The sequence below is a fragment of the Callorhinus ursinus genome, unplaced genomic scaffold (genome assembly GCF_003265705.2).
Source record: "Callorhinus ursinus isolate GAN/ISIS: 27379988/994484 unplaced genomic scaffold, GSC_fseal_2.0 scaffold10, whole genome shotgun sequence".
NCBI classification, from domain to species: Eukaryota; Metazoa; Chordata; class Mammalia; order Carnivora; family Otariidae; genus Callorhinus; species Callorhinus ursinus.
In genome coordinates, this window is record NW_027397072.1 from 12,373,314 (window position 1) to 12,398,741 (window position 25,428).

A 25,428-nucleotide genomic window follows, 5' to 3' on the forward strand; every position below is an offset into this window, starting at 1 on the left:
CCTGCCGACTCTGTCTGCAGAAGGACGGAGTCCTCCCCATGCTAATTCCTTGGCGGGCAAGAGAGGGTCACAGGGCTGGGTCCGAGGGACTGTGATCAGTGGATGGACTGGGGGCCAATGACAATCGCAGCTGACATCACAGTGACACACTTGGAACACTGCTTTCAGTGGTTGGGAGACAGGGCAGACAAATTAACGAGTAGAGACAAGACAGAGACCAAGGCAGTAAAGAGACATGGAGACACTGCCTTTGAAGAACTTTAGAATGACGCGAGGGGCTTCATTTCGGAGTTGAGGGGGGATGGCCGGAAGAGAGATCTAACAATACCTGTCAGGGTGGAAGGAGTACTTGTGTTTTGTGCGAGCCCCAGGGAGAGACACCTTAGAGCTTCGTGTATGGATCGGCTGCTCTGGGAGAGCCGGAAATGCTCTCAAGACCGGTGACAGTGACAACATCTAACATTTCCTAGGTGTTACCATGTGCCATGTCCACCTCACATTAATGAACTCATTTGATTCTCCCTACAACCCTATCAGGTAAGTGCTACGATTACCCCCATTTTATAGATGGGAAAATTGAGGCACAGAGCCGTTAACTTGCTCAAGGTTGTACAACACAGTGCAGCTCCAGGGTCTGAGCCCCTGCAGCACACGAAGAGGGTGTGAGCAAGAAGACCTTCCAGATTTTCCTATCCCTCAGACTTGGAAGTTTTAGCGAGTTCCCTGCTGGGACCACCCTCAGGTAATTTATTTCTTGTGGCCCTTGGGTCATGCCCCACCTAAAGCCGAGGCGACAGGACCCTGCTGACTCATTCTTCCCCAGCTGTACAGGCCGGGAACAGAGCCAGGTCACCCGTCCAGCCTGGTGACAAGTGCGGGTGGCTGTGGTTTGGCAACAGGTCCACAGCTGGGACGAGTCCTCGGGAGCTGTCCCGTGGGGATGACAGTGGGTCCGCAGGAATCCGGGCTCTGGGACGCTTCGGCGAGGGGCAGATCTGGGGAGAGGAAAGAAATGCAGTCCGGAGCGCAACAGGACAGATGCACAGAGTTGAAAGGCCTGCGCAGACGTTGCTCGGGGCCGGAGCTGAGCCTGGTGGACTCGTGTCCACTGGATGACCCTCCCTAAGGGTGGAACTGCCCACATGCCTTCTCCGCGTTATCCATTCCGTCAACATTTATCAAACCCCTCGTCGGTGCCAGGGAGGAAGAGGCTCCCCTGCCCGAAGGACCTCCCAGCCCAGCGCTTCTCAACGGTGTCCTGGGTGGTAATACCCTGCAGCAAGCGTGGGGGCACCCGAGGGCTGAAGGGGTACATGGGTGCCCCCCGGGAAGCTCTAAAAGCACCAAAGTGTCACTTTTCAGGCTCTTCTCGCTTATCCAGAGGCAAGAACCCCAGCTCCCCAGGTTGGCAAACCGATGCCCTGCTGACTCTCCCCCTCCAGCCTGCCTCTTTCAGGTTTTCCTTGGGTTGTGTCATCAGCCTTCTGCCACCTGCTGGGACGGTCCCTTGCCCGGGCCACCCTGCCCCAGTTCCTCAGGGCCTGACTGCTGTGGGCCTTTGGACCCCAGCTTAGTAAGTGCCTCCTCTTCCAAGAATCCTGTATCATCCCGCTGCCCAAGACTGGCTCTGGGGAGTCTCTGCCGTGGTACTTAGCATGCAGCGCTGTGGTACCTGGGTGTCCGGCCTGTGTCCCCTGAGGACAGAGCTGTCTTTCATCTCTGGTGTGCTAGCCCCTGCAGCGTGGTTCGAGAGAACCACCGTCTCTGTTGTAGCTCCTCGTGGCCCTACGGCACCCTACAGTTCATAACGTGCTTCACTCTTGCATCTGAGTTTCCCGGGATAGTGTGTATGCTACTGTCTCTATTTCACAAATGTGAAAACTTAGCGTCACGGAGGAAAGCGACTTGACTAGGGACACTCGGCTCTGGGCCTGAGCCCAGGTGTGCAGAGCCAGCGAGTGCGACGCTGGGCGGCTCTCAGCCAGGCTCAGGTGGGGGCTGGGGGAGGAGGGCACCAAGGACTAGGAAAGAGTTGCCTGCGGAAATGAAAATCAGCCCAGTGCTCCACCATTTGGGGAAGCAAATGGGGGAAGCTGTCCCTTCCGAGGTAGAGCTCTTGGGCAGGGGAGCCCCCCCACCGACAGCACCACTCAGCAGGTACTTGATCTCGGGCAGGTCCCTAACTTCTAGGCACTTTCCTCTAGCTCTCGAGCTTTGTAGCCCGATCCCTGACACCCCTGGCCCCCCCAATTCCCTGGGTCCTACCCCACCCATCACCTCTCATTGTCCTGTCTTTGATCAGCTTATTTCCAAGGCCTGGAACCCCTCGTCTCCACTTTGCTGCTCTGTCAGTCCAGCTGAGAGGACTCCTGCTGCACGCATCCTTTGCCCCCACCTCCAGAGTACTTTGCAAACCCCTCCACTCTTACTTTACTATCCCCGGTCACATGTTTGTGTTCGGCTCTCTCCATTAGACTGTGGTCCCCTGGAATTCAGAGTCTGGCTGGTATTTATTCCTTTACACCCATGTCGTACCTGTTACGTAACAGGTGCTCAGTTGGGGAATGAATGAATGAATGAATGAATGAAGAGACTGGACTGAGTTCATCTCAGCTTCTCCAAAAGGGCAGAAAGAAAATAACACATGAGGGCACCTGGGTGGCTCAGTCGTTAAGCATCTGCCTTCGGCTTAAGTCATGATCCCGGGGTCCTGGGATCGAGCCCCACATCGGGCTCCCTGCTCCGCGGGAAGCCTGCTTCTCCCTCTCCCTCTGCCCCTGCTTGTGTTCCTTCTCTCGCTGTCTCTCTCTCTCTGTGTCAAATAAATAAATAAAATCTTTTTTTAAAAAAGGAAAATAACACATGAGCCCTAATCTCACGAGACAGCGTGTCTGTGTAATTTGCACAAATAAACTGCTGCACCAGGTCCCACACAGCTTGGGAGACATGCAAGCTGCCCAGCATCCCTGCTTTCTAGAGAGGAAGCTCAGCTCGGCTGTCACCAGGGACTAGGTTGCCTCCCTCACTCATCCCTTTCCTAGTGTGCAGGAGGGACACAGTCCCTGTCTGTCAGTTGGAGGGGCCGGCCTGTCCACGTGGCCTGGTTCCAAGCACCATCTGTGTGACTGTGACCTCGTTCTCCATATGACTTTCATCTGCCAGCCTCTGCAGCCGCTCTATGTGTGTTGTTGTAAGAGGGGCACTATCGGGGTCTCCATTTTACAGACGGGAAACTGTCCCTGTCAGGGGACTAAAGACAGGAGCATGGCCAGGCCACGCGTCTCCAAACAGCCCGGTTATAGCTCTGGAGGCCGGCCTCTGCCTGGTGCCGCTCAGAGAGCCAAAGCCCCAAAGATCTCTATCTTTTCCAACCAGCTCTGGCCGGGATTTGCATCTTCCTTTTGAGAATGCCTTCAAAAATACATTTAAAACCCAAAAAGCTGGGGTGCCCTGGGTGGCTCAGTTGGTTGGGGGGCATCTGACACTTGGTTTTGGCACCAGTGGTGATCTCAGGGTGGGGAGATGGAACCCCGAGTCAGGCTCCACACTCAGCGTGGAGTCTGCGTGGGATTCTCTCTCTCCCTGACCTGCCCCTCCCTCAACTTACGCTCGCTCTCTCTCAAAATAAATAAATAAATAATGACACCCCCCCCCCCGCAAAATCTCAAAAAGCTTCTTACCCGAGCTTGTTAATTTCTTTCCGCTATTCTTTCCTGCCTGACCTATCTGGGGTGATTTGGAGCCTCTCTCATGTGGTTTTATCTGAATGGAGTTCGGGGGGTGTGATAAAACCCCCAGGACAAGCTTCTCTTGATTTCCCCAGCAACCCCTGCCCTGCATCTCCTAAGGGAGGTTTTATGCAAGAAAGTCCCTCCTGTTTTGGTATTGGACACTTGGATGAGAGAAGGGATAAAGAAAATCCTGACACCAAAGAAAGCAGCCGGTCAAACCCTGTTATTCCTATTCATCAGGAAGGAATTCAGTGTGCATTAGTGGTTCCTGAGCTTGTCTGATTATAAAACCTGCTTGATCAGAACCAATGTGTATCATCGCGTAAGACCCGGAGGAGTGAAGATTGAGCTAGAGCCTCCATCCATAGCACCTTCATCATGGCCTTGAGAAATCTTCAGGGTTAATCTACACTCATGATCTGGTGAGACTGAAATGTAAAGAACCCGGTGAATGCAAGACAACACCTCAAAAGGCTGGCCGTTTTCCACCTTTAATTTTAGTCTTATTTATTATTTTCCAAGCACTTACTATAAACCAGACATTATACTTTACAAATAATTGCTCATTTAATTTCACTGAAGCCTGCAGAGGCCCAGTGAGGTTAAATCACTTGCCCAAGGTCGCACAGAAGCGGTGGTTGGCGGGGGAGGGGGCGGCGGTGCGGGCGGCTATCAGACTTGAGCCGTCTGGCTCCGGGAGTGTTTGATCTAAACCTCTAAGATATATGTGTTTTTTAAAAAATCTCTTTTCATTTGACCACAGGGCAAATTCTCTCACAGCCGTTTAAATCATATGGCAGCCTCCTCTGTGCGATCTCATTGGCTTTGCTGATGGGCGCAAATTAGTGGTCCTGTTACTATCTGTGGAGCCTGATCTGACTTTCTCTTTTGGTGGAGAAACATGCCTATTGTTATGGCAATCCCAGATGCTGTGTAGAAGCTTTAAAGAGCAGATTCGAATCCCTTTGTTTCTCACCCCAAATGTTGAAACAAACCTAAGAGTGCTGCTGATTCCTGACAGTTTTGAGTCTCTCCGCATTTCAAATATTTCAGACCAGCTTGGGAGCAAACACATGATATTCTTCTTCTTTCTCTTGCGGAGTTTATTTTTAAAGCATGCATCTGGCTGCTTTTTCGTTTCCCAGAAGGAGGAGGGAAGTTGCTCCCCAGAAGGTGGGTGTTGGATCGAAACTTCTCCAGGAAGGCAGGAGGCAGCTCTGTGAGGGTCTGGTGCTTTCGGGGACTTGTCCCTTAGCCTCAGTCTGAGGTGTTGTCCCGTAAAGGGCTAGTCCCTTAGTGGGGCTTGTCCCTTAGCCTCAGTCTGAGAGCTTGGAAGAACCCTCTGAACCAGGGGGCTCCTTGCACATGGACACAAAAGAAGTTGGTTACTTGCATGTGTCCATCTTCCCTGAGGAGCAGTCTACTTGCCCTCTGATCATCCCTGGTCAAGTCACATAGAGAAAGCCCTTTATGGCCAAGAGAGCCCATTGTCACAGTGCCACAAGAATTACTGAGCATTTGCTACATATCAGGCCATGAGCTAGGCGTGACTAAATGGAACCATGAAATAGGTATTATAATTCCCCATTTTTCACAACTGGAGACTGAGACCAGGGGATCTAAGGTCCTGTGGCTCTTGAGAGCAGAGAGTTGATGGGGGGTTGGGTTTGACACAAAAACACCTCTGTTCGCTGCCCCCCTTGATGTGGTGAGGATTCATTCTTACCCATCATTCCCAACACAGCACCCTGGGCCCTCTCGGTGGAAGTAAAGGAATGGTAAATTCTTATGGACAAGGATGATTTGTAGTCTGAGATCTTACGTCTTGGTTATAAGTATTGCTTCATGATTTTCCTGGAGGGAACTGAGTCCCACAAAACCATGCAAGGTGTGAAATTCAAGAAGCACTATGGGGTTCCAAGTGCACTTTCACCAGTGGCCTTAGTCAAGGGAGATCATGGGACCCCAGTCAGGTGATGGATGATCTCTGAGTAGCATCTCATGGTTGCTTATTTTCCCCGAGGAGCTAATGCTGAAACTTTTGGGGGCCACCAAAGACAAAATAGCTCTGACTTGAGATATGGTTCCTCTCAGTGCCTCTTCATCCCCAATGCCACAGCATTCCCCTGTGCTATCTTGAAATGAGGGACCCCTAAAGAGTCCTTTGTCCTCCAGGCTTGTCTTCTAGGCACTGGTGTCCCCTCTGGCTGCATGATGATCTTACTGAAACACCCCTGCCTCACACCATTCAGCGATGCTCATGGCTTCAGTTCGGGTTCTAAGTACCTAGCATGGAGCACATGGTCCCCGGAGGGATCTGGCTCCCTGTAGTCCCAGAACACCTCATCTCCTGCCTCATTCCCCACACTGTCTGTGTCCCCACCACAAGGGGACATTTCCTGTTTCTCAAACACCCCACACACTTTCAATGTTTCTGTATTTTTGCCCTTGCTGTTCTTTCGCCCAGGAATGCCCTGCCAGCAGCTTGCCGACCTGGTGAGCTAGTCATGCTTAAAGATGATCAAAAGACCCCTCTTCTTTTGCCTCCCCAGGCAGAGATCTCAACCTCCCTCCCCCTACGAGTCTTATCACTCCATGTTGTAACGATTGCTTCAGGTGTGTGCTCCCTTGTTAACTCTGGGAGGGAGTTCCTCATATGGCCTAGCCCAAGGTCAGTGTTTGGGAACTCTGCTGAGAAATGAGCGAGTGAGTGAATGAGTACATGAAGAAATGAACAGAGGAATAAACACAACATTTGCAAGAGAGAGGCCACAGTAGGAACAGTACTAAAGGTGCTGGCGCCTTCACATAGCTTCTTATTTGAACCTTACAGTAATAAATGGGGAAGGTATTAGACCCATTTTGCGGATAAAGAAACTAAGGCTTACAGAGTTTAAATTAATTGTTCAAAGTCTCCACCTAGGAAGTGATAGAGCTGGGGAGCAAATTCAAATTCAAGTGACTCAAAAGTCCAATCTCATAATCACCTTATCTTTGATGCCCTGCGTGGCTCAGCTCAGTCCCACAGTCTCTTGTCTGTGGCTGAGAAGAAGACAACAGGAGCCCTTCAAGGGAAGAGTTAGAGGGCAGAGATTTCCTCTCTCTCTCTCAGGGGATCAGTGTTGCCCCTTCTCACACTTGGATCCCTTGGACCCATCTGCGACAAAGACGTTTGGTAAAGATGGAGGGAATGGATGGGAGAGGGCAGGGTATGCAGGAGGTCTTCTGCTCCTGGTGCTTCACTGGTATGTCCTCAGCTCCCCCAAGAACCACATGGCCCGGAGTGCTGGGGAGGTGTCCCCTCAGAGAAGCACCCAGCTGATCAGAGAATACTTTCCTGCCCCGCGGGAAATGTACCTCCTCTTCTTCCTGTATGAAAATGCAAATGATTCCCTTTCTGCCGTGTCGTTGGGCTTGATTTCATTACACCAATCCCCTTAAGGACAAAATAAATGAGTGCCAGGGTATTTGAAAAGTGTACAAGGGTGAGTCAACGTACGGCGACCCGGGGAGAGCCAAGAAGATACTAGCAGAAAGTGGCTGAATGGTGTCTGAATGGCATCTCTCCCGAGTCTCATCCTGTCTCCCCAAGACTGGCGGTCACAGCTCCCTTTTCTCTCTGGACACACAGCCAGGCATTTCTCTGCCTCCCTTGCAGCTAAGCAGTGCCACAGGATAGACTGTCAGTGATCCTTCCAGTCCTGGCCATTACAACAAAACAAAACAAATGAAACAAAAGTCCTATGTGCTCTTTCCCTAAGCTGACAACCCTGGGGGCTCAGTGTTGAAAGTGAGTCCCAAGATGGAAGGAGCCTGGGTTCCCGGATCCTCCGCGGAGGACAGATGTCTGCTCATCAAGAGCCTGAAGTCAGGGACTGTGTCTTGATCATCTCTGTAGGTCAGTGTTCACACAATGCCTGGTGTGGTGGGGCGCTGAATAAAATGTGTGAATCACATGTGTGATGAATAATTGCCTTGTATGGAGATCACACAAAGGATCTTCGCATCCCTATATTTGATCCTTACAACTACGCAAGAGCAATACTACCTTGCTTTTTTTTACAGACCTAGTAACCAAGACTTAGAGAATAAAATGGCTTTGCATAGCTAATAAATGCTGGACTTGTTCTCCTGACCCCAGACTATGGCCTGCATGGCAAAGCTGGTGGGACCTTTATTCCATGACTAGCAACAAAGCAGTTCTGGGCTTTGATTCTGGGATGTAGATATGAATTGGCCAAGAGGGAAAGTAGCCCCAAGGACAGTGGCTCTTATGCCTTGGGTCTTTATAAAACTGCCAGGCACCTCAGAATCGCCTGGGATTGTAAAAAGTGTAGCTTTTTAGGTCTCATTTCTGGAGATTCTCTCTTAGAAGGTCTATAATGAGGCTCTGGACTCTACATTTCTAAAAAGGCCTCTGGAGGATTCTATATGTAGTCAGTCTAGTCACCAATTTGTAGAGGAAATAGGCATGCCCTTAGCAGTCAGACAGAACCTCAAATCCGAGCTCTGCTGTGTATCAGCAGTAGAACTTTAGCACGTACCCCAGATGACCACGCTGAGCTACAATTTCCGTGTCTATAAATTGGAGGTCACAACTCCTCCTAGTCACACCGTCCTCACTGGCTGGTCGCAAGGACTGGATGACACAGTGCCTATGAAGCCCCTGGCACTAGGAGGCATGTCCTCTCTGAGGGTTTCTGGGGCCCAGCCAGAGCACTTCTTCTGTGGGCATTCTCTCTCGCTGACATCATGAGGCCTCCTGTTTCTTGAGCTCTCCAACCCGTTTTAATTTCCTTAACTGTGACATGGAGATAATAGTATATCATCTATGTGTCACCCCACCCCTGGGTGTCCTCCATAGCGCCAACTTGCTGTGGTCCCTGTCCTTTAAGATTCAAATAATGTTTACCTTTTGGTGGATGTCCTTTAATAGACTGAGGAAATTTCCTTCTATTTTTAGTTTGCTAGGTGTTTTTAAATGAATGGATGTTGAATTTTGTCAAATTCTTTTTCTTCATCAATTGATATGATCATGGGGTGTTTCTTCTTTCAAATGTTAACATGGTAGATTACATTTTTTTTAAAGATTTTATTTATTTATTTGAGAGAGAGAGAGAGAGTGAGGGAGATCATGAGCTGGGGGAGAGGCGGATGGAGAGGGAGAGGCAGACTCCCCACTGAGAAGGGAGCCCGATGTGGGGCTCAAGCCCAGGAGGCTGGGATCATGACCTGCGCTGAAGGCAGACGCTTAACCTACTGAGCCACCCAGGTGCCCCATGGTAGATTACATTGATCAGTGTTTGAATATCAAACCAGCCTTTCATTTCTGGAATAAATACATTTGGTTGTTGTGTATACTCTTTTAAAAATATTGCTGGATTCTGTAAATATTGTAATTATAAATACTTTGTTGAGGACTTTTACCTCTGTGTTCATGAGAGATATTGATCTCTAGCTTTCTGTGGTATATTTTCTTTTCCTGGTTTTGATATGAGGGTAATCCTGGCTTCATAAAATGATTGGGGCATGTTTCCTCTTATTTTCTGCAACAGTCTATAGAATTGATGTCATTTCGTCTTTAACTACTTTGTAGAAATTGACAGTGAAATTATCTAGCCCGGAAAGTTCTTTTTTATAACTATAAAATATATTTCTTTAGTAGTTATAGAACTGTTGAGGTTATTTATTTCATCTTGGGTAAGTTTTGTAATTTGTGTTTTTCGAAATATTGGTCCATTTCATCTAAGTTGGCAGATTTATGTGTCTAGAGTTATCCATACTATTTCTTTATTATCTTTTACATGTCTGTGGTGTCCCAGTGCTTTTCCTTCCTTTATTCCTGATTTTGATAGTTCGTGCTTTCTCTTTCATGTCCCTTATCAGTCTTTGTAGAGGATTATGAATTTTGATGATCTTTTCAAGACCCAGCTTATTTTAACTGATTTTCTTATTACTTTATGTTTTAATTCCATTGAGTCTGTTGACTTTTGTTCTTCATTATATTCTTTCTTCTGCTTAAGTTTATTTTGCTCTTCTTTTTCTTGTTTCCTAAGGTGGAGGTTTAGATATTTGATTTGAGATTTTTCTTTTTCTGTCATGTAAATGTTTAATGCTATAAATTTTCCTCTAAGTGCTGCTTTAGCTGCTTAGTACAAATTTTGATATTCTGCATTTTAATTTATGTTCAATTCAAAATATTTTCTAATCTCCCTTGATACTTCCTCATTGACCATGGATTATTTGGAAGTATACTGTTCAATTTCCAAGTGATTAGAGATTTTCCACTTATCTTTCTGTTATTGACTTCTAATTAATTTCATTACGATCAGAGAAGATGCCAGCATAATTCTAGTTCTCTTAAATTTGTTAAGATTCCTGTTTAATGACCCAGGGTAAATTGTATCTTGGTAGGTGTCCCATGTACACTTGAAAGGAATGTGTATTCTGCTGTTGGGTGAAATGTTCTATAAATGTCATGTAGATCCACCTAGTTGATGTCCGGTTCAGTTTTTCAATATTCTTGCCGATTTTCTGTTTATTAGTTCTATCTATTATTACTGAGAGGAGTTTTGGAGTCTCCTAGTATAATGTTTCTATACATTCTGTCCAGATTTCTTATTTGTGTTCAGTGGGAGAGACAGAGTAGACTTTATTTACTCTTCATTATTCAGAACTGGAGCCCATTTGCCTCTTTACCTAAACTGTATTTGTGCCTATTGCTGATTGATTGAGCACATGTCTCTCAGGAGAGACACATCCTAGTAATGAAACATATAACGCCCTTTATTTTCTGAATGCCTAACCATAAGACAGGGCTTGAAAATAATGAGTTAGAAGCCTGCATCTAGAAAAGAGGTTCCTCCCACACATAAGAAGAGTCTATATGTTCACAGAAGAGTCCCCACCTTCAAGAGAGACTTTCCACTGCAAGGGTCAGGGATCAGGAGAGGCACCCCAGAGGAGAGGACACCTGAGTGAACTGCAAGACTGTTTCAGGGTCATAAAGATGAAAAAGATGGAGGGACAACAGAGGAGGCAGTCTTTACAAAGGCCTGGAGCCAGGGTGAGCTCTCTCTTGTGCAGTGCTCCGCAGGGTCCAATCATCTATGATCATCTCACTGTGAGAGGTGGTGCTTTATCCCTCTACTCAAGGATGAGAACACTGAGGCTTTGCAAATGAACTTGTCTAGATCCACTCTGTAAAACAGTCACAGAACATTCTAGAACTCAGGTCTCTTCTCTCCTGTCCTTTTTCTTTTTCTTCAGGGTGGGGACATGGGTGTTTATTTTTGTCCAGTTTTACTGAAGAATAGTTGACAAATCTATTTGTGTATATTTAAAGGGTACAACGTGATGCTATGACACACACTCATATATATCAAGAAATTATTACCACCATCAAGATAACTAACACAGGGCACCTGGTTGGCTCAGTTGGTTAAGCATCTGACTCTTGATTTTGGCTCAGGTCATGATCTCAGGGTCCTGGGCTCGAGCCCCACACTGGGCTCTGAGCTCAGTGTGGAGTCTGCTTGAGACTCTCTTTCCCTCTTCCTCTGCCCCTTCCCTGCTCTCTCTCTCTCTCTTAAACAAATAAACCTTTCTTTAAAAATAAAGAAGATAACTAATGTGTCCATCACCTTATGTAGTTGGCTCTATTCGGTGTGTGGTGAGAATACTTAGACCTAAAATTCCCAGTATGCCACAGAGCATTGTCAACTATAGTCCTTGTACGTCCACTAGACCCTCACAACTCACTCTTCTTATAACTGGAAGTTTGGGCCCTTTGACCAATCTCTCTCTATTCCCCCACCTCTACCCTCCAGCCCCTGGCAACCACCATTCTACTCACAGTTATGAAATCAGCTCGGTTTTTTAAGATTCCACATCTAAGTGATACCATATGGTATTTGTCTATCTCTGTCTGGCTTATCTCAGTTCATGACCTCTGGGTTCATCCCTGAGGTTGCCAATGGCAGGATTTCCTTCTTTTTTATGACCGAATAATATGCCATTTTGTGTGTGTGTGTGTGTGTGTGTGTGTGCATGCATGCGTGCGTGTGCGTTTTCTTCATCCATTCATCTGTTGCTGGACACTTAGCTTATTTCCATGTTTCGGCTTTAGTGAATAATGCTGCAATGAATACGGGAGTGCAGATGCCTCACTGAGATCCTGATTTTGGTTCCTTTGGATGTATACCCTGCAGTGAAATTGCTGGATCGTATATGGTTCTATTTTTAATTTTTTGAGGAACCTCCGTGCTGGTTTCCATAATGCCCCATCTGATCTTCTTTCCTCTGAATGAATGCTCCCACCCATGGGGCTCTCCCAGATCACCTCGGAGACTCCCCAGCATTTTTGTTTTTCTCTGTGTCCATGTGCGATGACCCCGGCAGGTGCCTGTGCCCCAAGGGGGCATATCAGAGTCTCTAGGGGATGACCGAACAGCCTAGAACTTTGTAGTCTGAGAAATCACCCTCTACCCTGAGGGGCATGTCTTCTCTCCCTGTACCTGGAGAGGAACCTCTGATTTTATTCAAAACCTTTCATTTTAGGAGAAAAATGGTGAAACATAGGCCAGGAGAGAGGAAGGGATTAGAACTGAGACCAGAGCTGGGGATCTGGATCCAGCTTTGTGGCTCTTTAATAAGAAATTCATCATGGCTAACATTTATGGAGCACTGACTTGATCTTCTGACATTCTGATAATCCCTTTACATGGATGAACTCATTTTTTTTCACACCCTAGTGGAGAGATGCTACTTATTTTCCCCTCTACTATTACTGAGCTCATTTCACAGATGGGGGAGCGGAGGCACAGAGGGTCTTGCTGACTTGTCCAAGCTCGTGCAACCGGTGCCCGGAAAAACCTGGAAGCCAGCAGGTGCTCTGAGTGCCATGCCTTTGCACCAAGCCATGCCCACCTCTCCCACTTTGCTGCTATTTCTTAGCCTCAGGATCCCTCCACAACCAAACAAATCGCCTTTTATCTGCTTTGTTTTCCTTTTCGGGGCACCTTATCAGTCAGTGGGGGCTCCTTAGCATTCCTGACATTGACCAGGGATGCATCGGTGCCTGCACAGAGCAAGGCCTTAGGTGGCAAACTCCCGGCCTATGTCCGGCCCCCACGGAGGAAGGGCCCTGACTGGGCCTGGCCTCCCATCCTGCTGGCCTGGCCTCCCTCCAAAACCCACATCCTCTCAAGGTCCCGAGAACCAGGAGCCCTTCCCAGCTCAGGCAGGACCTGGCTGAGAGGTGGCCCGAGGCAGGGATGACAATGCATCTAAAATTACCCCAGCTGAAGGCTGTGTGCCCTCCACCCTTCCTGCATTCCTCTCGAGGCTGGACGATTTACGGTGAGAGTTGTCTCCCAGCCATGGGGCTCCCTCTAAGCTAGAGGGCTGGGAGAGCTCCCTGGAAATGCAGCCCATGGGGCGCAGGCTTGTCATGGGGCCTGGTGCTCTGCTCCATGTGTCTTGAGTGATGGAAGTTTTGCTGGGGCTCTGTGTTCCCTCTCATTGGCTCCCATTTGCCTGGCTAACTCTTATTTATCCCCCAGTGTTCCCCTAGATGCACCTTCCTCCAGGAAGCCCTCCTTGCATACCTCCCTCCTGCATCCATCCGGGTTGCGTGCCTTTCCCAGGGCTCACTGCTCACCTCTCATAGGTTTTTTCCACTGTTCAGTATCTGTCTGTCCATGAATCTGCCTCCTTGAGAAAGGGAACTGGCTCACTGTAGTGTTCTGTAGTGTTCTAAATCCCCAGCACAATGTCCAACACATAGAGATACTCGGTAACATTTGTTGAATTGATTAATTAAAGCAAAGATGTCCAGGGTGAAGACTGAATAGTATGGATTTCTCTAGGCTCTAGCTTCAAGATGTCCATAGGCATAAAGACGTGAGATGTTCCAACGCTCGGGTCCTGGATGAGGAAACAAGCCCTGTGCAGCCCAAGGGTTTAGGAGTGAGAAACACTCAGTTGTTTCTGCGGACGTCTAAGCTTCTCTCCGAATGGGGTACTTGGGATAGAAGTTTTGGATGGTATTGCTGGCAGGTCTTTACTCCTATTTACAGCTATTTTACAAAAAAAAGGGAAGCAGAGGCTCAGAGTTTCAGTACACAGCTAGGGCCACACAGGAGCTAGGAGATGGCAGGTTTGGGGCTGTCTTGCTGTTCATGTTTGCGCAGTTCTTCTCATCATGGGGCTCTCACGCAGCTTGGAAGACACGCAGGTACTAGGACAATGGCAGGTCATTGGGAAGAGTGCAGAGGGTAGGAGAGAGGGGCCGCGGGAAGCCCGAGGGAAGAGGGCACGGACAGCCCAAGTGTCTGCCCCGTGGAGCAGGGCGGGAGGCACCGGGCACGGCCTGTGTGAGGCCGGGGGCCCTGAGACGCAGGGCTTCTCAGGGAGGAACCCGGGACCCTCCCGCCTCGTGGGCAGCTGTGGGGATGCAGTGGCAGGAGCTAGGGCTGCCTTTGCCATTCTCTGAAGCGCCGTTGCGCGGTCCCCCGGGCCCACCTTATCTATTGCCCAAGAACAGTAAAAGTCATCAACGTTCTCCACCCTCCTCACCATCAAATAAGCTGAGCTTCCTGAATGTCAGGATTTCTGGAAGTAGAGAGGCTTTGCCAGGATGCCGAGAACAGCAGTTCTCTTGCTTCATCTTTGGGGCATGTCCTGCCCGGCCACCTTCCCGCCCCTCCAGGCTGTGGCTGTCCTTCCATCCACCCATCCGTCCTGGCCAAATTGGCAGGTCAGGGCGGGAGCCTCCTCCGGCCTGCTGCGGGGTCCCCCCTGAGCCACACGTGAGTGATGAATGTGCCTAGGATTAGCCGACTGCTCCTGGCCCTGGTGGTGCCAGGAGGGAGCACATTCCTGAAAGGCTGGAGCTGATGGATGCCTGGGGGGGGGGAGGGGGAGGTTCTGGGGAGAGGAGAGCCTCGAGTTTGGGAGGGGATTCCTAGCATTCCGGGGGATGGGGGCAGGAGTGCCTGGAGCCATGATGGACAGACAGCTGAGAGAACAAGCCCAGACCAGGTGGGGGTGGCGGGCTGGGTGCCTTGATCTGTACCTCCTGGGCCTCCCCACACCAGCCCCCTGGAATGTTATCTTTCCTCTAATCAATCAAAGGCCGGGGAAGAATGAGGAGGTGGCACCTGTGCAGTGTGCTCCTGAGAGGTGGCTTTGGTTCTTTCTGTTTTGGAGGGGGTGCTGAGGGGGTAGGAAGGAGGATTTGGCCTAACAAGGCTGGAGGAAGGGCACTGGAGCTTCCTGAACCCCACCATGTGCATTACAGGTGAGCCCTGGAAGGATGCTGAGCCTCTGCACTTCTCACGGCATCACCTCCCTCCTCCACCCTCTCTATTTGGTGGCTGGGGGCTCTCCGGCCCCAGGGCAATACCAGGACTCTGGATGTTTCGGTTTCATGATCACATGTTCTTTCGCAGATGCCTCGCACCCTGGGCCTCAGTTTCCCCAACTCTAGAAATGAGACGGTTGGATGTGATGGTCTCTGTAGACCGTTCTGGTTCCGATGTCCTTGGACCTCTAAGTGAGCTCACCCCAGACTACTCACAGGCAGAGGGGAGGGCACAGGGTTAGCTAGCTCGTCTCCTTCTCCAGGAAGGCCTGTGGAAAATACTGGAAGGTGGGAGCCCTTGAAATCTCTTTCATCCGAACCTGCGCTCCTAAGGCTGCCTGGCCAGTGGGGGGAGGTCAAGCCCAGGCAGATGCACAGTTCCCCCACGTGTCCTCTGCAGGCCCTCGTGCCTGGGGCCAAGCCCCTCCAAGCCTCGGCTCCTCAACTGGAAGACAGGGTAACAGCGGTGAGCTCTTGTGGTGGGTTAAAGTGGGAGCAGGTTTTCCCGATGCTCCCTCTTTTCAGGGTGAGCTTGCCTCCTCCCTCTCTTCCTGCTCCTGTCTGGCTGCAGGTGTCTCTGGAGGCTTGTTCAGACCAGGTGGCCCCCAGGGCTTGTAATTCCCAAGACAGCACAGGTTTCTTCTGTGGTTGTTCTTTTCTACAAGGCACTTTGCTCAGTATCTCAATGTGATTTCCTTTGCATGGGTTTTAATACTTCTCATAAGAAAAGCATTTGGAAATTAGAGGAGAGAAGGACTTGCAGGGTTGGAGTCTTTAGGCATCTCACCTGCCTTTGTGTGAGCACCCCTGGTGACCCGCCCTGTGCTAGGATATCCGCACACGTTGCTCACTTCCTCCCCACGACAGCCCCCGGGCAGTATTTCTCCCCTTTTTATCGATGAAGAGAGGAAGGCTGAGGGAGGGGAGGACTCACTCAAGGTCACACAAATCCTATGAGGCAAAACTAGGGTGGATTCATAAGCAGCCGGGTGCGGCAAGGCTTTGCACTTGTTGCTTAAAAGCCGAGGAGCACCCTGAACAACCTGTCAAATCTCAGAGTAGACAGAAAATGTGTAGTATGTCTGCAGAGTAGACACGCGATGAACACAACTATTATTTTGTGGTGACACAATGATTTACGTAATGACAATCGACCTGGACCTTGCTTTTGAGATCTCAATATTTGAGGGGCACCTGGGTAGCTCAGTTGGTTCAGCGTCCGACTCTTGATCTCAGCTCAGGTCTTAATCCTAGGGTTGTGAGTTCAAGCCCCGCGTTGGGTTCCACACATGGAGCCTACTTAAAAAAATATTCATAATAATAAAATAAAATCTCAATATTCCAGATGACGTTGCTACGATTATTTTCAAATGTCCATCTGTAATATGAAATTCGTAGCGGGCGCTAGGCACTGTGTTGGCAGCACGCTGTGTGCAGGTGTGTTTGCGTCGGTCCCTGAGGGACTGCTCCCTGCTCTCTCTTGCCTGCCCGCCACTGCCCCTGGAGCACACAGCTGTGCACAGTACACTTTGGAGACATCAGAGAGCCCAGGCAGGCTGGCTCTGTTCTCCTTAGACCCTTGAACACCAGCTGGAAAAACTCATGGAGATTCTTGGCGCTGTCCCCTCTCAGGGTTTCCTGAAACCCTTCAAAGGAGCAGAATGGTGAGTGGGTGGTAATAGACCCATGACCTCATCTCCTTTGCTGTCCTCCTTTTTTCTGGTCAAATCAAACAAAAACAAAGCATTTGCCAACATCACCCTTAGGAGCCGTTCTGTATTCAGACGAGCGATTGTGAGGAAATCTAAAATTAGTCCAGGGTTAATCAGGTCCTGTTGCCAACACGGATGACTCAGTTTCCAATTCCTCAAGTCATGACTTCTGATGGAGCTCGCAGACATCCATGGAGGCTGACGCTGAGCCATCGTGCGGCGGTCGGCCCTGGCAGCAAGTGCACGAGCCGTAGACTCGGGTGGCCTGGGTTTGAATCCTGACTCTGAGCCTCGCTGGCTTCAGATGCGAGGGCAGCCTTCTCAAGGTCTTTCAACCTCACATTCTCCATGGGAAGACAGGGGCCCAAAGTGCCCATTTCATAGCGCTATGGTAGCACCTCAGTGAGATCAGCATGTGAAGGTAGCCCTAGCTTAGTTCCGGGGACAATGATTCTCTGAAAAGTTTATTTTCCTTCCCCCTGCAAGGCTGGGTTCCCTGGGCCAGGACACCATGGCAACCAGGGCAGCTCAGGTACCAGCGCCACCTGCCCCCTCCTCTAGGGGCTGTGGAATCTCAGAGCAGGAGAAGACCTTGGATGTTCTCTGATTCAACCTCCTTGCCGTATCCCTCCCACTACATTCTCCTGCTCCCCTGCCTCTGAGGATGGGGGCCTCATGGTTTCTTCCTCATTCCATTTACTAATGCTTATTACACTCTTTCCTGTTTTAAACGAAAATACACTTCTTTACAGGCTTTCCTCTTGGGTGTGCTCAGGCGTCCAGGCCCTGCCCGCCTCCTGCTGTCTGGGTCTCAGAGCCGGGGCCACATGACCGGTGCCCACAAGCCCCAGCTGGACCCAGCACCAGGAAGGTCTAGGTGGGACCGGGGGGAGGAGGGACTGAATGGGTTCCAGTCTTCAGCCTTTAGCCTCCTTAGCCATACCCTGCTGCCCTGGTCCTGCTTTTTTAGCCAGATCTTTCTTTGAGACCCAGACCTTCCTGTGTCACTCCCCGGCTCATTCAATCCCCCAGGCACGACTGAGATGACTTCCTCTGCACTAGGCACAGGGAATGCTGATGTGCCAGTAGCTCTCCCATGCCCCCCTATGCCATGAGACACGCCAGCAACACTGTGGGACAGCAGGGACTTGCAACCGAGGCAGACGAAGTCTTACCTTCCAGCTTGCTATTTCCTGGGTGTGTCCTTGAACAGTTTCTTGACCTTTTGGAGATTCTGTGTCTTCTGCTGTTTACCTGGAAATTGGATTAAAAACTTTTAGAGAGCTCGTTCATTTCAAACATTTGGGAATATATTCTAGAAAGAGCTGTGTGTGTGTGTGTGTGTGTGGTACTGAATTGTTACCTTTAAGAGATCACCAGTCTTTTGCACCTGGCTGCCACAATCACAGATGGATGAAGGGAGGGACAGTTGAACAGCTGCTTAGGGTGCCAGTCTACAGGTACGGGGCTCTGAAATGCAGGAAATATGATAAGATGGAGAAATTTACCAGGACTTCTTTCAGGGAAGAGACAGAGTAAAGGGGTAAGCCCGCTGGGATGAAGGTTGGGAGGGGCGGTCTCTAAGAGGTATGCTCAGGCAAATCGCCGTACCAGGAGTGTAGCTCTGGTGAACAGCAGGACTTCGGTTTTGCTGAATGGGGCATGCAAGGTAAGGCCGGAGCTGGGCTGTTTGGCTCAATGGAGGAGAGCCTGAGAAATGGCTCCTAGCCTGCTTTTCCTGCCCTTCCTGCAAGCGTTGCTCAGCCCCTTCCTCTTTAAGAAAATATCGGATTATTTATTTATTTTAAAGATTTTATGAGAGAGAGAGTGCTCATGAGTAGGGGGAGGGACAGAGGGAGAGGGAGAGGCAGGCAACCCGCTGAGCAGGGAGCCCGATGGAGGGCTCTATACCTGGCCCCCGGGATCATGACTTGAGCCCAAGTCAGATGCTTAACCAACTGAGCTGCCCAGGCGCCCCAAATATTGGGCATATATTTAGAGACTGTCAGTTGGAAGTGGTACCATATTGCTATCCACCTGCAATTAGACTGCACAGGGCACTTGCATGGCGTGGCATGACATTTCTGCCACAACAGGTGGGCAATCTGATAACAATACTCTGTATGAGAAGGAGCCCAGCAGAGAGAATTCCAGAAACTTACAGGTGGCCCTCTTGGGTTCCTGATCCTTGGTTTCTTCCTCGATGTACCTGTCCTGAAGTGATCCGTGTTTATGTTGGCTTTCCTGCTTTTTGCACCCAGCTCTGCCTCTCTGATCTGAGCCTGAGTTCACCTCCCTCTTGTGTCCAGGACCAGCCCAACAAGCTCGTCATCGTCGGACGTTTCTATCTAGCCGGAATGGCAATTTGCCCCCTGTTCACCTGATGGTTAGGCGGAGGAACCTCTCCACTCTAGGGCAGACCATCGCCCTGGGAGCAAGCGGAAAATGCACCTGAGTAACAACTAAAATAACTTCTGCAAAATACATGCAGTCTTCCGTGCAGCAGATCTGTGCCGGCCTGGGGCCGCCCTGTCAGCGTTTGGTGGCATAGGATTCTGTGCAAAATGGGAATTACTGAATCAGGTTGAGTGTCTGGTTTCTTCTGGGAAACAGAATTTCTTCCGGGGGGAGGTGGTTTCGAAGCAACTAAGGACACAGTGAGCGATGGAGCTGAGAAGCCATAGTTGGGGGCCTGGGGGGGGAGGGGTGCCAGGTGTGGGGATGGAATCAGTCCTCAGAAGAGCAGTAGGGAGGGTCAGTGAGGGGCAACTGGTGCGGACAGCTCGGGTGTTTTCAGAGGACATCAGTGTATCCAAGTCTGTTGAAGGTCACTAATACGCATGTACTTTTTTTTTTTTTTTAAGATTTTATTTATTAATTTGACAGAGAGAGAGTGAGAGAGCACAAGCAGGGGGAGCAGCAGTGGGAGAGGGAGAAGCAGACTCCCCGCTGAGCAGGGAGCCCGATGTGGGGCTCAATCCCAGGACCCCGGGATCATGACCTGAGCTGAAAGCAGACGCTTTACCGACTGAGACACCCAGGCGCCCCTTGCTGCACGTACTTCGTTAAAGGAGTGAGGAATTCTTATAAACCATCTTATACTACCAATACAGGTGGCTAAAAATAGAAAAGCTTATCACTTGGAATGGAAAATGTCAGTAATCTGGAAGATTGGCTATTGTGGAACAGAAGACTGGCCTCCCTCGCCCGAGGACAGGGAGTGGCTGTAGGGAGGGTTTTCCCGGGCTTCTGAAAGGAGCAGGAATGTGCTCCGGGACAGGGATTATATGGGAGATTTCTGTACGGTCTGCTCACTTTTGCCGTGAACCTAACTCTGCTCTGAAAACTAAAGTCCATTAAAAAAAAAAAAAAAAAAGGAGTAATATGGGATGCGCAGATTTTGGTTTTTAATGTTCCTGTTTCCAACATTGAATACATGAACATCACTTTTGACTTGTGATGAGGGCAGAATGCACCTCTTTCTAAACCTCTGTTTCTTTTTTAAATGGGGACAAAAGCGTCTCTGCCTCCCGGGGCTGTGATTTAGCCAGAGCATGGTTCGAAAGCCCAGGGCACAGTGCCAGGCCCTGCCAGGGCTCAGGTCTGTGAGGCCCACATTTGCACTCTAGATCTTTGGATGTGAAGGCAAAAAAATCCATTTCAAGTAACCCTGACTGCTTTTTGGACAGCACCAAGGAACTAGAGCTGGATTTAGGTCAAAAACTACGGTCATCTTGAGTCAACAAAGGCCCACTCTCTGGACAAGGGAGTAGGCTGCATCCTGGTATGGATCCCAGCCACATTGAAGGTCACTTTTCTATCTCTTTCCCTGAAGCGCTACACACACCTGATAGCTGGGAGGGAGAAGAACGGACCGTTCCCTGAGCCCGGGCATCTTTAAGCTGGGCAGGAGTTGACAGGTCCCTCTAACAAGGCCTGTAAGAATTGAGTGGTGGCTCTCTTGGGCCTCTTCATCTGCATCACCTAAAGCCTCCTGCCCCCCACTGAGGCAGCAGACAAGGCTGTGAGCTTTGGGAGGCAGGGCTTTGCATCCCCAGGAGGTAGGCAGGAAGGGAGTGCAAGGGTGCCTGGACAAGGGGTGGGGTTGACATGGCTTCTTGGAGCCTTAGTCTTCTGAGGGGAAAAGGGAAAAGCTGAGTTTAGAATCCTTGCCTTGATAGCCTCACGGTGCTGTCGAGAGCCTCAGGATACCTAGTTGGCCGGCCCTTTGGGGAGCTGCCGGATGTAAAAGTTGGGTCTGAGGAGGGGAAGGACTGTTTCGGATGCTGTGTGCCTCACTGTTGTAGGGCGTCAGTGTCCGCTTCTCTCTCCTCTCATTGGGGTGTGTATCTTTTTTTTTTTTAAGATTTTATTTATTTATTTATTTATTTATTTGACAGAGAGACACAGCGAGAGAGGGCACACAAGCAGGGGGAGTGGGAGAGGGAGCAGCAGGCTTCCCGCCGAGCAGGGAACCCGATGCGGGGCTCGATCCCAGGACCCCGGGATCATGACCTGAGCCGAAGGCAGACGCTCAACGACTGAGCCACCCAGGCGCCCCGAGGGGTGTGTATCTTTTCGTCCCAGCTCATGTCCACATGACCGATCCCCTGTCCTCTATGGGGTCAGCCTGACCAGGTTGCCGCCATGGATGCCATGCTGGGCACACTTCCGGGGTGTCCTTGTTGGTTAGTGCTGAGAACCCACCAGCGGCAGTGGGGACATGCTCTGCTCTTAGTTGCGAGGCCTGGGAGAGGGCGGTGTGGGTAGGGCTCGGCCCTGGGTCCCTGGGCTCCCAGCCCTGCTTCCACCACTCTGAGCTGGCGCTCACGGCCTGATGGTCTTTCCATCCCTCCATCTCTCAACGCCAAGGGCACATTAACAGAGACATTTTATCTCTTGATATGAGGTGGAGGGTGTGGCTACAGGACACCTTCCAAAAATAATATTTGTGCTCTCCAGCGGCAAAATACAGTGCATCCATTCTGGTCCTTTTTGAATCTTTGGCAACCACTCAACACATTCTTATTTAGAACAATATAACAATCCGACTTCTGTTTGGGTCCCTAAGTTCTTTTGTCCTTTCCAGCCAAGTGTGAAATATGCACTTCCCGGCTATCGGACAACAGCTCCAAAAACAATCACAAAGCAAGCCAGAGGCAGGTGGGGGCATTGGCACCGTGATCCCGGCCCCTTGCAAACCCTGTCTGGGTTCCAAGGAAGATCAAAAATAAGCAGCTATCAACAGCTGCCTGGTTACAATGGGGCAGCGACATTTTGTGGTTGTGGTTGGCAGTCAGGGATGGTGTGATGCCGAAGGTTGTCCCTAATGGACCCCAATGATCTCACTTCCGCTGATTTGTTAGGTCACCTGGCACAAGGTGACCCCTCTGCCTGAGCACCTCCCACCCCTTTTAGCCAGAGTCAGCTACCGGGTTCTCTCTTCTTTGAACAAGTCTCTCATGACTCACTCATTTATTCAACATGTGTTCGCTGAAATGTACAATGAGGCAGCATTTTCCGAGAAGTGGTAATCGTGACTTGTTTATTGGCTTCCTCCATTTTATATGTAAGGAAAGAGGAGAATTACAGACCAATATCCTTGATGAACATGGATGCAAAAATTCTCACCAAAATCCTAGCCAATAGGTCCAACAGTACATTAAAAGGATTATTCACCACGACCAAGTGGGATTTATCCCCTGGGCTGCAAGGATGGTTCAACATCTGCAAATCAATCAACGTGATACAATACATTAACAAAAGAAAGAACAAGAATCATATGATCCTCTCAATAGATGCAGAAAAAGCATTTGACAAAGCACAGTATCCTTTCTTGATCAAAACTCTTCAGAGTTTAGGGATAGAGGGTACATACCTCAATATCATAAAAGCCATCTATGAAAAACCTACAGTGAATATCATTCTCCATGGGGAAAAGCTGAGAGCTTTCCCTCTAATGTCAGGTCGTTTCCACCTTTAGGCTGTCCTGAGTGGTGCTGCTATGAACATTCACATCTGAGTACTCGTTTGAGTGCCTATTTCCCATTCTTTAGGGGAGACACCAGGGAGCAACAAATACTAGGTCATCGAGGGACTCCACGTTGAATTTCCAGAGGTACCAGCACGCTGTTTCCTGTAGCAGCTGTGCCTTGTGACCTTGTCACCTACAGTGCACCAGGACTCCAATTCCTCCAGATCCTCAACAACACTTGTTTTCATTTTTAAGAAATTATTATAGCCATCCTCATGGAATATGGAGGGGCATCTTACTGTGGTTTGGGTTTGCATCCCCCTCATGACTAATGATGCTGAGCATCTTTGCATCTCTTTGTCTCTGAGACTCGTAAGTTTTACTATTAGATGTCGGGGAGACATGTCCACTATCACCACTGCTATTCAACATAGTATTAGAAGTCCTAGCCACAGCAATCAGACAACAAAAAGAAATCAAAGGCATCCAAATCGGCAAAGAGGAACTCAAACTCTCACTCTTTGCAGTTGATATGATACTGTATGTGGAAAACCCAAAAGACTCCACCCCACAACTGCTAGAACTCATACAGGAATTCAGTAAAGTAGCAGGATATAAAATCAATGCAGAGAAACCAGTGGCATTCCTATACACCAACAACAAGACAGAAGAGAGACAAATCAAGGAGTCGATCCCATTTACAATTGCACCCAAAACCATAAGATACCTAGGAATAAATTTAACCAAAGAGGCAAAGGATCTGTACTCAGAAAACTGTAAAATACTCATGAAAGAAATTGAAGAAGACACAAAGAAATGGAAAAATGTTCCATGCTCATGGATTGGGAGAACCAACATTGTGAAGATGTCAATGCTACCTAGAGCAATCTACACATTCAATGCAATCCCCATCAAAATACCACCCACTTTTTTCAAAGAAATGGAACAAATAATCCTAAAGTTTGTATGGAACCAGAAGAGACCCCGAATAGCCAGAGGAATGTTGAAAAAGAAAAGCCAAGCTGGCGACATCACAATTCCGGACTTCTAGCTCTATTACAAAGCTGTCGTCATCAAGAGAGTATGGTACTGGCACAAAAACAGACACATAGATCAATAGAACAGAATCGAGAGCCCAGAAATGGACCCTCAACTCTATGGTCAACTCATCTTTGACAAAGCAGGAAAGAATGTCCAATGGAAAAAAGACAGTCTCTTCCACAAATGGTGTTGGGAAAATTGGACAGCCACATGCAGAAGAATGAAACTGGACCATTTCCTTACACCACACACAAAAATAGACTCCAAATGGTTGAAAGACCTAAATGTGAGACAGGAGTCCATCAAAATCCTAAAGGAGAACACAGGCAGCAACCTCTTCGACCTCAGCTGCAGCAACTTCTTCCTAGAAACATCGCCAAAGGCAAGGGAAGCAAGGGCAAAAATGAACTATTGGGATTTCATCAAGATAAAAAGCTTTTGCACAGCAAAAGGAACAGTCCACAAAACCAAAAGACAACCAACAGAATGGGAGAAAATATTTGCAAATGACATATCCGATAAAGGGCTAGTATCCAAAATCGATAAAGAACTTATCAAACTCAACACCCAAAGAACAAATCATCCAATCAAGAAATGGGCAGAAGACATGAACAGACATTTTTCCAAAGAAGACATCCAAATGGCCAACAGACACATGAAAAAGTGCTCAACATTGCTGGGCATCAGGGAAATCCAAATCAAAACCTCAATGAAATACCACCTCACACCAGTCAGAATGGCTAAAATTAACAAGTCAGGGAACGACAGATGTTGGCGGGGATGTGGAGAAAGGGGAACCCTCCTACACTATTGGTGGGAATGCAAGCTGGTGCAATCCCTCTGGAAAACAGTATGGAGGTTCCTCAAACAGTTGAAAATAGAGCTACCCTACGATCCAGCAATTGCACTACTGGGTATTTACCCCAAAGATACAATTGTAGGGATCCGAAGGGGTACGTGCACCCCGGTGTTTATAGCAGCAATGTCCACAATAGCCAAACTGTGGAAAGAGCCAAGATGTCCATCAACAGATGAATAGATAAAGAAGAGATGGTATATATACACAATGGCATATTATGCAGCCATCAAAAGGAATGAGTTCTTGCCATTTGCAACGACGTGGATGGAACTGGAGGGTGTTATGCTGAGTGAAATAAGTCAATCAGAGAAAGACATGTATCACATGACCTCACTGATATGAGGAATTCTTAATCTCAGGAAACAAACTGAGTGTTACTGGAGTGGTTGGGGGTGGGAGGGATGGGATGGCTGGGTGATAGACATTGGGGAGGGTATGTGCTACGGTGAGCGCTGTGAATTGTGCAAGACTGTTGAATCACAGATCTGTACTTCTGAAACAAATAACGCAACATATTATAAGAAAAAAGGAAAAGAAGAAGATAACAGGAGAGGAAGAAAAGGGGAGTATGTCAGAGGGGGAGACGAACCATGAGAGATGATGGACTCTGAAAAACAAACTGAGGGTTCTAGAGGGTAGGGGGGTGGGGGGATGGGTTAGCCTGGTGATGGGTATTGAGGAGGGCACGTTTTGCATGGTGCACTGGGTGTTATGAACAAACAATGAATCATGGAACACTGCATCAA

The 25,428-nt window shown here is 49.0% G+C and overlaps 1 long non-coding RNA gene across 1 annotated transcript in view; it reads left to right on the top strand.

Annotated features, from left to right (window-relative positions):
• The first annotated feature begins 210 nt into the window (after positions 1 to 210).
• LOC141373477 (uncharacterized) overlaps positions 211 to 25,428 on the top strand; it is a 36,025-nt gene continuing 10,807 nt past the window's right edge. Inside the window, exon 1 of the long non-coding RNA XR_012379534.1 lies at positions 211 to 537. This is a non-coding gene — a long non-coding RNA (uncharacterized lncRNA). The remainder of the gene's footprint in view (positions 538 to 25,428) is intronic.